At 48.2% G+C, this 10,301-nt stretch overlaps 1 non-coding gene across 1 annotated transcript; it reads right to left on the reverse strand.

Annotated features, from left to right (window-relative positions):
* Positions 1 to 9,818: 9,818 nt before the first annotated feature.
* Positions 9,819 to 10,001, reverse strand: LOC119462961 (U2 spliceosomal RNA). The gene has a single exon (XR_005194314.1). It is a non-coding gene; the product is annotated as a U2 spliceosomal RNA (small nuclear RNA).
* Positions 10,002 to 10,301: the final 300 nt, after the last annotated feature.

Here is a 10,301-nt window from a genome sequence, read left to right on the forward strand (position 1 = left end):
GTCGCAGCTCCTTGCTCATGGAGAGGGCTGCTCGGTGAAGTGGGCCCTGCGGCTCTACGAGGCGGCGGCCACATCACGCCTGCGGTACGCCCTCCCGCTGGTGGCGCTGCCGCCACGCCGCCTCGAAAAGTTGGAGCTGCAGCACCGGGCGGCCATCCGACTCTGCCTGGGCGTCCCCCGGAGCTCCCAGATTGCCGCTACCCTTGCGGAGGCTGGAGCATGGCCCCTGTCGCTCCTCTTCCTGCAGCAGGGGCTGAGGCACGTCGACCGCCTCCACCATGCTCCTGATGGCAGAGGCCTGCTGCGTCGCCTCCAGTCCCGGCCTTCCTCAAGGATGGGTCAGCTGTGCCGCCTCTATGAGGAGGTGGTTGGCAACCCACCGCCGAATGCGGTACAGCTGCCCCCACCGCAGAGGCCTCCTGTCCCCATCGCCACGGAGCTGCCCGGGATTTCGAAGAGGCGCTCACCCGCTTGCGCCCTGCAGCAGACGGCCGCCTGCCTCCTGGACGAGACCCTCGGAGACCACCTCCTGGTGTACGTCGACGGTTCGGTGGTACCGGACACCGGCTCTGCCACGGCGGCCTGCACGGCACCAGCCCTGCAGAAGAGCAGGCAGTGTCGACTGCCCAGACACGCCAGCTCGACTGCAGCGGAGGTGGCAGGCCTCCACCTGGCCGTCGACCTACTCTCTGAGGAGCTTCCTGGGGTACCAGCGGCCATCCTCTGCGACTCCAGGGCAGCCCTCCTCGGCCTGCAGAGGCCAGAAAGCGCCAGCCTTGGAGTCGCACTGCTGTCTACCCGGCTGACAGCGCTGCAGGACGCAGGCCACCCGGTGTCCCTGCACTGGATCCCCGCCCACGTAGGGATCCCGGGCAACGAGGCAGCCGACACCCTGGCGAAGGACGCCCACCACACCACTGTGCCCCTCAGTCGGGCCGTGACGGAGGGCGACTTCACAGGACTGAGGCTGCGGCGACACCTGGCGACCCACCACCCAGACAAACGGGTGGCACTGGGATGCCCCCCACGACCACTCCCCCAGCGAGGCCTGGCTCGCAGGGAGACCTCGCTCCTTCTCCGGCTCCGCATCGGCTGCAGCTGGACGGCAGCGCGCAGCTACCGACTGGGACGAGCGACGTCCCCGGCCTGCAGCTCCTGCGGGGAGCCGGAGACGATCGAACATCTCCTGCTGGCCTGCCCGGCGTACCTCCAGCAGCGGGGCCCACTCCTGCAGGAGTTCCGCCGCCTGGGCCTACCCTGTGGCAAGGAGGAAGATCTCCTCTTCCCCGGCCGACACCACCTTTCTGCACTTCGAGGCGTCGTGGAGTTCCTTGACTCGTCAGGGCTCTCCGCACGCCTCTAAGGACATTTCTACAAGCGGGAAGGCCTCACGGCCTCCCACTCCACCCCGGGCCTGACCGGCCTGGCACAACACCCCTGCAGACTCTGCAGCACGCCAAGGCCTTCCATCTCGGCCTGATACGTGCCGCCTATGCCTGCCGGTTTTGCTTCGCCCAGCCATGGCGTCTCCACTCTATCCCTTCTTTCGCTCCCACTTACCCCTCCCCGTTGGCGCTGAGCCGTGCTCCCTCAAGGGCTGCAGAAGATAGCGCCAACCTTTCCCTTTCCCTCAAGAACCACTTACCACACCGGCGACGATTTCATCTGTGTTTGGCGCTGAGCCGTGCTCCCTCAAGGGCTGCAGAAGATAGCGCCAACCTTTCCCTTTCCCTCAAGAACCACTTATCATCATCATCATCTCCATTGACGTCATACGGAACCTCATGGCGACGGCGACGGCGACGGCAGAAATCTGCTTTTGAGTGTCCATATAATTGCTATCGCAATAATAATCTGAGTACCTCGAAGCGACGGCGAACAACAAAGCCGTGGTTTTGTCCAGCTACGAGGCATTTGCATATTTTAAAGGTCTGCCCCAGGTTGACTGAAACACCCTGTAGGATCGAACCTCGGTCCCCGAGTGCTCTATATAGTGCCTTATAATGCACGATGCAGCGTTCTATAATTCAGCGCTCTTAATGGCACGATGCTCTATAGCCATTAGGCCATAATCGGCCATATAAGGTCTTGCTTGCCAACGCCAACTCTCTCTTTGAGATGGCCGCCGCGTGTGTCGCCACGTGGCACGGGTGAGCAACAGCACACGCGCAGGAGTTTCCTTTACGCGAAAGACGCAGGAAAGAACTGGGCAAATTTACAGCATTCGATTAACCGCTTCACGAAAGCTTGGCTTTAAACATAATAAAAGATGTGTGTTAGATGAGCGTATTTATTTTTTCGCACTGTCTGACTTTTTCATATTCTCGAAAAACTTAATTCGCGCAGCCAACACGCTTTCAATGGCTCAAGCACTGGGTTCTCTCGTTCTTGAACTCACATTTACACCTCCAGAACTTCGGAACAATTCATTCACACGCGTTTGTGAACTTGCGTTAGACCAAGTGTCTTCTCGCTTTCAGTACATTTAGTCATGGAATCAAGAGCGCCGACGCTCAATGCTCGTCATTATGTGAGCGCCCGTTTATTTCTTAAATTTTTGTATAATGGTGTTACCTCTGCTTATTAGTTGACAACGAAATGTTGCGAGAATACTGGCGACAAAAGTTGTGAACATTTCGAATATGATAACTAAAAGTGTTGGACACCGAATCAATTCTTATCGTGTGTAAATGCGTAAGCATTACTTGTCGCTGAGTGTGTGGCTGAGTTAAGTCGCTCAGTTTAGCGTTGCCGCGACACGTTGCTTAGTGCAAGTTACATCGCTGCAGCCGCAGCAGCTCGTTGTGCCGGCTCCGCAGCCACTCGCTCCCCCTTTCGCGTTGGCGGGCGGGCTTAGGTGGTGAACGTATAGTTTCGCTGCAGCAGCTCGCTTCGCTGCGTCGCGATAGCCTCGTACTTCGTCGGCAATGAACTGGCGCCTGTGGACACGCTTTGCTGTATCACCTGACGATGTAGGCACGAGCTATTCAACTTCAGACGATTGAAGACTCCTCCATAGCGCCGACAGTGGCGCCATTCCTATCATCGCCATCTAGTGAATCGCCTGCTAGGCAGATCCCGACCACGTGCGCACCCTCGAATATATTCATCGATGTCGTCTGTTGCAACGGTGGCGCAATGCAACGGTAGCGCAGTTGTTAGCACGCTCGGTTACAGAGCGGTTGCAGTGGCAGTGGGGCAGAGAATAGAATACTCACCGTGGCCATTTTTTTTTTTTGTTAGATGAAGATGAGGTAATTTGTGTGCCGTTTTCCTGCCAAGGAACAAGAAAACAAAAATAATAACTTCCAATTTCAGGATAATATAGCATGAAAATTGATATTACCTATTAGAATTCATTGAATATCTCATTCTTAAACAAGAAAATACTATTTAAGTATTCTTCCCTTTTCTACCTACTGCCGCCCGAGTCATGCCCAATCATTCGTAGTGTGATGTGATATAGGCACCAAACCCAACCAAACCAAACCTGCGACGACTTTACTGCCACGGCTTTGAGGTGACCGCGCGGTCGTACAATGAGCCAAGTAATGCTCTCCATTAACGAATCACATTATTCGAAGGGAAGCCCACCTGCAGTGAAATCATAAACATGCAATAAGAAACCTCCTCATGGTCACTCTGAATGAGGACCAAAGAAGTATCGCATGTAAAATGGCGCTTGCAGAAAATTAGCCGTTTAATTATTGCTCTCTTAGGTTGCACAACTATAGCCGTAAACTTTTCTATCTATGAGTGAAAGTGAATGAGTTACGTTAGTGTTCTTTTTCATAATTACGCAACCAACTCATATGTGAGCACATTCACCTAATTTAAACATCGTGCATGCAACATTTCGGTCATGGCATCGTCGCACAGCGTATATTTATATATAGCGTTTTTTAAATATTACACAACTAATCCAATATCCGTAGATATTCACTTATTTCGCGTAGCATTTCTGTAATAAAATTTTCGTAGGTAGTATCAAAAGTTGCCGGGAGATTTCACCCAGTACATTATGTGGAAGGGCACTGAGCAGTGCAATCTGGTTAATCAACGCGGTTTACGCGCAAGAGACATTTGGCAAAGGAAGTTTGAGCGAACAAGCAAGAGGATGGATGCAACGAGAGCAGTTAGGAAAATTTCAGTCATGTTTTAGGCAACCGGAACGCAAATCGGCTTATGTTAGGTTCTGAAATTTCAAGAAATGTATGAATGTTAGCTTTCGTACAATTTGTTTTATAAGAGGAACGTGAGACGCTCATCCAGCGAGTAAAACTTTGTATGATTCGCATCGAACAGTGTTCACCACATAAAGAGCTGTCGTGCTTTATGTATGTGGTCTATAAGGAAAATGGTTACACAAATTTCGCTGTTACGGACAAGCGCGCTACATGTGGACGTACGAAGTACCTTCTAAGATGAAGGGCACAACGGTTGGAAGAAGCCCTCATTTACATGATGGCAAGCATGTTCCTTTTTTTCTGTTTTTTTTACCCTTATTTTACATAGTTGCAATGTGACAGCTTATGTAACTCTAATTTCCAGATTATCGTCCGTACTAGCGCTTCTTTCGTTCAGCCTACGTGGGAAACATTTTAATGCTCTGTAACGTGACTGTTAAAGAATTTCTGTTTTCCCGACGAATAATCTTCTTACATGTTGCAATTCTGAGCAGAATCTTGATGCCTGCCGCACGCAAATAAGACATGGTTCTCTGAGAAATGAAAGAATATTCACTCCATAAGAAAAATAAAAAAATAAATTAAAAGAAACATATGTATGCTTGCTGCCTTCTGCTACCAGATTATTGGCCTAGATCCCCCTTAGTGGGTGCGAGCCATGACAGAGGTTGCTGCAGTGAGTGCTGCAGTGAGTGTATGGGCGTTAATTAAAAGGTGTTTGTGTTTTCGTATCTTTTGAGATGGTCTGATTATTTACCGCACTGTCAATCTAAAAAATCCGCTGATCCTAAAACGTCTTCGTTAACAGCCGAGCATGATGGAATTAGGTCGTTTCTTGGTGTCAGCATTTTAACTACCGCGAGTTATAAAGCGCAATTTCTGCGTAAGTTGAAAGGACGTTTCTCGCGGAGGTAGAGGACACGCTTTTCAGCTATTGCCTTATCGTGGGAGAGGGACTTTAGTTCCAACGCAGATACAATGCAGATCCAACAAAATTTTGGAATATAAGATGACGTGAAGTTCATCTGTGTTAGCGAGGTAGCCGCAGTAGCGTATGTACCTACGATACAGCGGTGATATATGGTTATCAAAAGTAGAAGCTGCAAGAGAGCTTCGTCATCTTAGTCACACTCACTCTTTAAATACTCTGACGAACTTCAACCATCGCTTATACTGCCTCGATCCGTGAACACAGCTGCACTTACCAACAAATCTCTCACGATACGACGCTGTGATGCTGTGTCGACGGTGGGTCGGAGTGGCATTCACTGATTAATACTGCTATCGCAAGGAAAAGGGCTGACTCACCCATTTGTGATTAGAGCATTAGTGAAGAGTCCATCGAACACCTTATCTGCAACGGCTTCCGTTTTGACGAACAACCAAATTCTCAGGTCTTCCTTGAGCAGACTGAACGGTCGGCCTTTTAACGAATCAAAGGTCCTGAGAACCTGGCCTCACAGCTCATCAGCCCAGCAGGCCACACGAGCTCTTAGAGAGTAGCTGAATGTAGCAAACAACAGTACCCTTCCTCCGAAAAAAAATTATGGGGGTTTTACGTGCCAAAACCACGATCTGATTATGAGGCACGCCGTAGTGGGGGACTCCGGAAATTTGGACCACCTGGAGTTCTTTAACGTGCACCTAAATCTAAGTACACGGGTTTGTTTTTCGCATTTCGCCCCCACAAAAATACGGCCGCTGTGGCCGGGATTCGATCTCGCGACCTGTGCTCAGCAGCCCAACACCGTAGTCACTGAGCAAGCACGGCGGGTCCCTTCCTCCGAACAAAGCGACATCTTTAGTGTCCTCCCTCCTTTATTGCTTTTTACTTTTATACCTTAACCCCGTGCCCCTGCGTAGGGTAGCGAACTGGGCGTGTGTTTGGCTGAGCTTCCTGCCTTTACTTCCCTTTTCTCTCTGTCCCTCTCCTGAGTGTCCTGCTATGTAGACACAGTGCACCTCATCTAGTCCTCATGATTTAACTTCCGTTATTTCTGTTTCACTCTTTAAACCCCCTCGTCATGTGGTAATCATCATCATCAACCATCATCAACCAACTCTTTTATCGATTTTACTGTCACTTGTGAACAAGGTTCCCATGTGAAAGTCGAAACGTTAACTTCACTAAATCTTTTGTGGTCGGTGTCTCGTTTTATATCACCGTATTCCATCCAGACCAGACGGGATTCAGTCACAGCCTCAATTTCGCCTGCCACACTCCATTCAGTCTTCTTAATGCGAACTAGATTATCGGCTACAATCATTTTCGCTCTAAGCAACACCACTGTTCTTCCTGTCCCTAAATGCCAGGCCTATTCATTTTTTCCCGTTACGCCTCACCATGTGTAGGGCAGAAAACTGGACAAAAGCTAGTTTCAACCTAATCTACAAAGACGTGAGAAGGTCGGCATCAAAAGCTGGAGAAAAAAAAGTGAAGTGAACAGAATGATGCCAAAGCGTGCTTCGATTAGGAGCGTTGAGATACGGGTAATTGATGATGACGGTAACAGAAAATTGAAGACGGTTAAAGCTCATTCACATTAGGCCGACACGACACCGATTTTGGTCTGCCAACTAATGGCGGCAGCGTTTTCCTTCCTTTAAACCGTTGGCCAGAGCGTTTTCCGTCCTGTAAACCGCTGCCGCCGACAGTCGGCAGACCAAAATCGGTGTCGTGTCGGCCTAATGTGAATGAGCCTTTACACAGAAGTGAATAACTTGGCAATGCAACGTGTTGCTATATTGCTGCAATGCTAGTCCCATTAACGTCAACATTCATCGGGTGATAGGTACTGGCGGAATTATATATTTTTTTAACTTTCATTTTGTCTGACCATATCATAGCTCTCGGGGAAAGAGTTTCTTTAGCATATGTTCCGTGTAAAACTGATGCCGTGGGCAAGTTTGTTGCTTTCGATTTCTTCTTCTTCTTTCTTTTTTTTTCGAAGCTCGGTGCCGCATTGATAAAGCGGCTTTGAAATCATTGCCCATTGATCTTTTCTTACATACTGTATAAGATTCTACCAACGGCTGTAATTCGCCTTCCTTGTTTCATTATTTGGAACTACGTTTCTCTCACGTAATGTCTTACTAATTCATGAGCGTCTTCCTTTTACGTTACCTCTGTATCATATTTCTTTAAAAAAAGTGCATGCCTTTTCCAGAGGCTTGATTCCACCTGTGACCTGTCGTAGTCGTCATCTCAGTCATAAAACAATTCACGGAAACTGTATGCGGTAAGGTGGCGCAAGCGACATGCATGGCGGCGAAACACTCCCGCCGTCATACGCTTTCTGCCTCAGAGTGCGCGAAGCGCGTGTTGCTCTGGCATCTCAGTAGTGTGCCCGGCATAATCTTCGGGCTTTCATAAACATGCCTCTTTTCTTCTACGTCCCTGTCGTCCGCTAGCCGCACACAACGGACACACCCACATCTCGTCTCTCTTGAGCCGCGCTTTCTGACTAATCTGTCGACGCGGCGCTTTCAGTTTAACTTGTAAGGCGTCCAGACGGCAATTCATAGTGAAGAGGACTTAATCCGTATAGAAACAAGGGAACCAGGCCGGAACACTGCTGATACGCTTTAAAGAAGCGTGTGGGATCTACAGGCTCCAATGAAGAACTCAATTGCAATGAAGTCAGGCGTTAAAAAGAACGTCGCTCATCTGTTCCGTCTTGATAAAAGAGGGAGCGATAATGAGCCAGTCCGCCTGCTCTCGCCTGACGTCAAAAGAAGAATCGACTGAAGAGGATTCAACCTGTTTCCATGCCGTATACAAGCCCATTAGTTGCCTTGGTGACTACACAAAGGGCTTTCGCCTCGCTGCCCCCTCGTCTTGCTTGTTTTGTCTTTAACAATGCACTTGAGTACGGTGTGGAGAGAGAGGCATAGCGCTTTGATGGAGGAAAGTTGGAAAAACTAGCGTTTATTTATTTATTTATTTATTTATTTATTTATTTATTTATTTATTTATTTATTTATTTATTTATTTATTTATTTATTTATTTTGTTTATTATCAAAAGCAAGTGTCTGCAACAAGTAAAGTATGCTATACCGGTTTCTGCGGAACGTTAAATTGGTAAATGAATTAAGGATAATGAAAGGTGAAGTAAAAAAAAAATTCAGCTATTGAGCTGTTTACAACCAAACGCGGGGTATACTCACCTCCCCCCCCCCCCCCCCCAAAAAAAAAAAAAAAGAACGGTAAAAAAAGAAAGGAAAAATATAGCATATACACCATAGTCTGACGTATAGAGTGTAGAAAACAGTGTTCTATTGTGCATGGGTATTTCATAAAGCACTTCACATACAGTCACATGAAACAAGCAAAGAAAGAGAAAAAAAAGAAACTTTGGTGTTCTTAAAACCGAAGAACAAATATGACACATTATAAAAGTCATATACGCACGCAAACTCAAATCTATCTTTGACTAACCTGCAAAACAGAAGACAACTAGAAAGTAAGGCGCGGAAAAATCAGAAATAAGGGTAGGCTTAAGTTCGCTGTACACCAATAACTCGAAACTATGTTACTTTCTGCTAATGCTACTACTAAAGCAACCATAGTTTCCACAGCTGTTCATTGCGCTGATGCCTTAACACATGGTCTAAATTTCTTGCAAGTTAGAAATCTGGTCATTCAGTCATTTGAGTGCTGCTCTTCAAACATTTCTATCATCCTTAAACTTGTCAGCCTCATAACTGGGGCCGGAATTCACAAAGCTTTTCTTTTGTAAATGCTCTTTGTCATTGGCCGGTCGCCTCGGCTAATAATATGTCCAGCGTCAGGACAGGCTGGAATTTTCTCTTACGAACAATTATAGCGTAAAAGCGTTTTGTAAATACCAGCCCATTTTACCAGAGCCAGAAGTGTGTGTGGGGTCGTTCGGACACCACACGCGGGTTTTTCTGTTAATTGGCACGGCTTCGTTAAGAGGCTATAACTCGTCACGTGGGTCAATATATCTATATGGCATTTCGACAGACGTGCTCGATCGCCTTACCATGGGCAAGTATATATAATATTTCGATAAATATATTTTGTTTGTCAGATTCTTATTCCTGCGCAAGCAATTTGAGTGGCAGCAACGCAGTCGAATGCGAGTAACTAATGAGTAATTTAAGCTAATAATACTTATAAAAGAAATAATAAACGACTAACTCTTTTCAATAAGGTCAATGTAGTTATATAGAGAGTTCTTGAATGCATCAGACCTGGGACAGAACAGCTACGTCCCATTTTTCTTCACTTAATAGTAAGTATCAGCTAAACGACTGGGGCGCGCCTACATGGATTTGTATATTTATTGCAGCAAGGCTGTATATGGTTATAGTCGGGTACAACTTAAGAAGACAGGAGAGGCCCCGCCCAGATGACCGAAGCGTAGCAGCCGATTTCCTGCGTGACTAAAGAAATATTCCCGCTGACACGACTCGACCCGGCTTGAAGCGCGGGCTACCATGTTCTCTGTCGGCGGGGACACCGGCCGTCCGGCTCATGACGCAAGTCTTTAGTGCGCGTCCATTGGTGGAGGCTCGTATGCATCCGCCTTTGAGGGTGCAAATGCCGCTGCCTTCTAAAGTTGCACCCGACTATAGTTTCCAGCGGATCGATGTCTGTAGACCAAAAATCGTGGGCCGATCCCGAAGATAGTGCAATACCGGGCCGATCCGCGGCGGAGCTCGTGAAGCAGGCTTCAAGCACTCCGTCCACTTGCAAAAATAAGTTTATTATATTTAGTCAAAAATAAACCCGTATCAGATATTAAGCTGATAAGACCAGATACTACACTTTAACCCGCGTCGGCCATGTCTGCGTTCGCACCATACACGTGTACGCCATCCCGCTTATTCAAACTAGTGCCTACCAATCTGAGTGTCTTCTGTCTCCTGATGTCATGATCTAGGTAGGCTCCTTTCCTCAGTTCTACTCTGACTGTTAAATGGGTAGACCACGTGTTGTACGGCCTGAAGAACAGCGTGCCCACCGAGAACGACGACATGTACAGAAAAGGGAATGGGTGCGGCGGTGGCGGAAGAAGACCACCGACGATGAGCGCCGGCCGCGGACGCCAAGCGTATAAGCGTGATGCCCGCCAGGACCACGAGGT

The sequence above is a fragment of the Dermacentor silvarum genome, chromosome 8, assembly GCF_013339745.2.
Source record: "Dermacentor silvarum isolate Dsil-2018 chromosome 8, BIME_Dsil_1.4, whole genome shotgun sequence".
Lineage (NCBI taxonomy): Eukaryota > Metazoa > Arthropoda > Arachnida > Ixodida > Ixodidae > Dermacentor > Dermacentor silvarum.